We start from the raw sequence: 4,728 nt of genomic DNA, 5'->3' as shown, positions 1-4,728 counted from the left end.
CTGCATTTGGGTCCTACCTTTCCTCAACACACACAGACACTAATTAGAACAGTGGTTCCCAACCTGGGGGGCGCGCCCCCCTTGCGGGGGCGCCAAAGATCGCAGAGCCTCAGATTATTTGAGGCCAAATATCATATTTAGACTTTTTTTCTTTTTCTTTTTCTTTTTTTCTTTACCTGTAACGGAATACATGATTGTCACTACAAGCCTTGTCTCTACATTAAAATACAATATACAAAATAATTGATTAATTAATTCAGGGTATATGCAGGAATCCTGAAGTCAAATTGAATAACTTTTAAGACCTTTTTTAAGACCCTTTCCATATATTTTAAGACCTCATCGTCACTTCGAGTTCTAACCGGTTATATTGGCGACACACTTTACCTCACATTTACTATATACAGTATGGATTGTAAGATAGCACAACTAAACAGCTTGGGATAACTCCTTATCATAATTCAGATAGAACAAAGCACAAGAGAATGAATTGTGTGACTAACCCAATGCAAGGTTTATTAGAAAAAGAAACCATTAGAAAGTAGTATTTGATTTAGGCATTGTTCCCAAAAGATAAAACAAAAAACTATATATATGTGTTGACAGAGTCACATGAATAGCAATAAACTGGTCATGACGACGAGGTATTCTTTAGCCTTAACTGGCGTGGTTTATTTTCATATGTGCATTGCACCACTTGACCTGCTCTCCATGAGAGCTAGAGAGAGAGAGAGATAGAAGGGGAGGGAACAATCCCTTATATCTGATATCTGACGTCAGCTACAATAGCTGCGCCTCCTTACGCCTATAGCGCCCTCTTACTGTAGAACAGTTATAGTGCAGTTACATGCAGACATATTAATACTTACACTTAACACTCCCACTTATGAATGACGTGTATACTGTACAACTTTTCCAAGAAAAATAACAATTCAAAACATCAAAAGAACATGGCAGTCAATATTACATAGTAGGCAATATTTTACACACCGAACATGACCCCTGCACATTTTTTTAATTTCAGTTTGGAGACAGGCTTGGTCATAGCGTCTGCAACCATGTCATCTGTAGGACAGTAAACCAGTGTCATCTTTCCTTCTCTGATGACAGATCTAATGAAGTGATATTTTATATCCACATGTTTACACCTCTGTCGGCACACAGGGTTTCTGGCAAGTGCAATGGTTCCCTGGTTGTCTTCATAAACAACAGTTTTCTTATATACATAGGTATCCATTCCTTTGAGCAGTTGTTCCAGATAAATACATTCCTGTATTGTCAAGGCTAGAGCCATATATTCGGCTTCACAAGTTGATAGTGCCACTGTGGGCCGTTTCTTTGTTTTCCATGAAACCAGTGAGCTGTCTGTACCCATACTCACACAATACCCTGTGGTACTTCTCCTGTCTGTGGCGTCTGCCGCCCAATCTGCGTCACTATAGGCTTGAAGCCCTAAGCCCTCGCTGCTCTTTCTGTATCAAAGCTGTTAATCTGCTGTACCTTTAAGATAACGGAAAACATGTTTTGCTGTAATCCAGTGCTCTTCTGTGGGATCAGCAAAATGCTGTGATAACTTACTCACTACAAAACATAGGTCAGGGCGAGTACATGTTGTCAAATAAATTAGGCTGCCTACAGCTTCTCTATACATTTTTACATCCGTCAATTTTTGTGCATCCTCATTGTAGTCTAGCTTTTGATCACATGGTGTTTCCCTAGTTCTACATTCCTGCATGTCAAAACGATTCAGGATCTTTTCCACATATCTCTTCTGGGATAATTTTACACAACTGGCAGACTGTTCGAAGTCCATGCCTAGAAAATGTTTTAACCTGCCCAGGTCCTTCATCTTGAATCTGGTGGAGAGCATATCTTTCACCTGCTCTAGGTTTCTAGTGTTGTCTGCTGCGATGATCAAATCATCCACCCAAATCACAATGATCACTTTCCCTGACTCCTTTGTGTAAACACAGGGGTCTACTGGGTTCTGTATGAAGTGGTCTTCAATTAGACATGTATGAAGCATCTCATTCCAATTTCGCCCAGACTGTTTCAGGCCATAAATGGATTTTTCTAGCTTGCACACTAGCTTCTCTCCTTTCTTCTCGTAACCTTCAGGTTGTTCCATATATATGTCCCTATCAATGGGTGCGTGCAGGTAGGCTGTCTTCACATCCATCTGGTGTAAAATCAAGTCGTCTTCGGCTGCCTTCTGCATAACTACTCGTACACTGGTCAGATTAGCTGTAGGGGAGAATGTCTCACCGTAGTCTATTCCTTCCCTCTGACTGTAGCCTTTAGCTACAAACCTGGCCTTGTACCTGTCGTGCCCTTCAATACCATCCTTGATTGAGTACACCCACTTGCCTCCCACTGTCTGTCTACCCTCGGGTAATTTTGTTCGAGTAAAAGTATGATTGTCCTCCAGGGACCTCATCTCCTCATCCATCGCTCTCTCCCATTTTCCTGATTCAGGGGATATCATGGCCTCTGAGGTACACCACTCACTACTCTGTAGCAGTAATCTATGCTGGTAAGTGTACTGTCATCCTCGTCACTTTCTCTCTGGGCATAGTCTTTGAGATACTTTGGGGGTTTATGTTCCCGGGGGGGATATCTCCCACTGCATGAGGCATGTGACCCCACCCTAGGGTGCTTCTCGCCATCATCCTCCGGTGGCTGTTGACCATCTGTCTGCATGTCTGTGCTCAGTACACTAGGTAGACCCTCCAGAAAAACGCGATTCTGCGATCGCAGAATTTCCCGCATAATCAGCAAAATGCCGCAGATTTTTAAAAGTCCGCATATTTATCAAAAGGCCGCATAATCCCCGCATTTTTCCACAAAAAGTTGAGAAAAAAAGAAAAAAAAAAGTTAACTCGTCTTGACGAGTAGTGATGATGACGCAACGTCATCAGCCCGCGCATCACAGAAGGCAAACACCGTCGTGTGAAGGTGTGGAATTCACACACCAAGATGAACAAATCGAATCCATCACATTTACCCACGAACATTTCAGCTAAAGACCGGGCAAAGCAGTACCCCAATGTCTTGCACGAAAGTGGGGGGAAACTGTTCTGTACCCCGTGCAACTGTGTGTTGGAGCATAAAAAGAAATCGACTGAATACCCACTTCGATTCGCTCAAACATTCAAAAATGGTTTCTGCTGCGGACAAGAAAGCCAAGCAACTCACGCTCACAGAGGCTTCAACCTCCAAAACCCTTTCGAGGGTTGCAAGAAACGAGGTGAGTAGCCTACAATATTGAAGCTGGTCAGATAACGAACGAGTAAAATGAAAACAGAATGAGGAGGAGGAGGTGTGTGTGTGTGTGTGTGTGTGTGTGTGTGTGTGTGTGTGTGTGTGTGTGTGTGTGTGTGTGTGTGTGTGTGTGTGTGTGTGTGTGTGTGTGTGTGTGTGTGTGTGTGTGTGTGTGTGTGTGTGTGTGTCTTTCTGTGATGTAGCTTGCTTCTAGTATGCTTGTTTATCATAGCAACTCTTTAAAAGTGCTCCCTTTCATTCAGTAGTAGCCTAGTAACAGGGTGCGGGAGAATAAACACCTTTTTTCCGCTTCCCGCATATTTCACAACTGTTCGCATATTTCGCAACTTTCCGCATATTACGCAACTTCCCGCAATTTTCCCGCATAAAATCACATAAAAACCCCGCATTTTTATCGCATAATCAAGGATTTTAGCCCGCATAATCAATGATTTTAGCCCGCATAATTAAGGATTTTGGCCCGCGTTTTTCTGGATGGTCTAACTAGGCTGTGTCGTCTCTCTTTCCGCACACCCTACTCTGGAGTCCAGCTCTGGCTCCTGTGTCTGTGTCTCGTTCTCACATGTTGTCTTTGTGACAAACTTGACTAACCTGTGCTTTTGCACTTTCCCCTTACCGGGATAATAGACTAGAAAAGAGGGGCTGCCTTTGTCATGCCCTATAAAAAGTCCTTTCTCCCACCTGGACTCGAGTTTTCCTCTGTCCTGTTGGTAAGCATAACACACTGACCCAAACTTTTGCATCCTGGCTAGATCACACCTTTTTCCTGTCAGTGCTGTATATGGGGTGGTGCCCGTGTGCTTGTTAAAACACCGATTTCTGGTGTAAGCTGCTTCTTGGACCGCATAATGCCATAGACTCTTAGGTAAGTTACCGTCTATTAGCTTACACCTAGTCATTTTGAATAGAGTGCGCCCTTCCCTCTCAGCTATCCCGTTCTGGTGCGGGGAGTAAGGACAGGACGTTTCGTGTCTGATCTTGTTCCTTCTCAGCAGTGACTGAAACTCTCTATTTGTAAACTCTGTTCCGTTGTCGGACCTCAGGCATTTTACGCTGCCATACGGAGCTACATCTGCAAGGAATTTCTCTGTGGCCTGAAGTGTGTCACTCTTCGCTTTGAGAAAGTAAACAAACACTGCCCCTGTACACACATCTGTGAAAGACTGCATATATTTAAAGCCACCTATGGACTCATTAGTTACCGGACCGGCTAGATCTGTGTTAACTAGCTCAAGTGATGTCTTTACTTTTTCTGTGGGACCTCTGTTCCTTGTTTGAGCAGTAGCGTGGCGTGGGGAAAAAATTAGGGGAAGCCAATAATACGTCCTTTCTTTTGGGGGGGGGGGGGGGGGTGGTCAATGTAATAACGTAACCAGATGAGTGATTACAGCGCCCGGTATCATTTTACACACATTTGTATCATACAGATGCAGGACTTACACACGC

Source organism: Notothenia rossii, assembly GCF_949606895.1.
Source record: "Notothenia rossii genome assembly, chromosome: 9".
Lineage (NCBI taxonomy): Eukaryota > Metazoa > Chordata > Actinopteri > Perciformes > Nototheniidae > Notothenia > Notothenia rossii.
The sequence above is the reverse complement of the archived record's forward strand: the minus strand, read 5'-3'. Positions refer to the sequence as shown.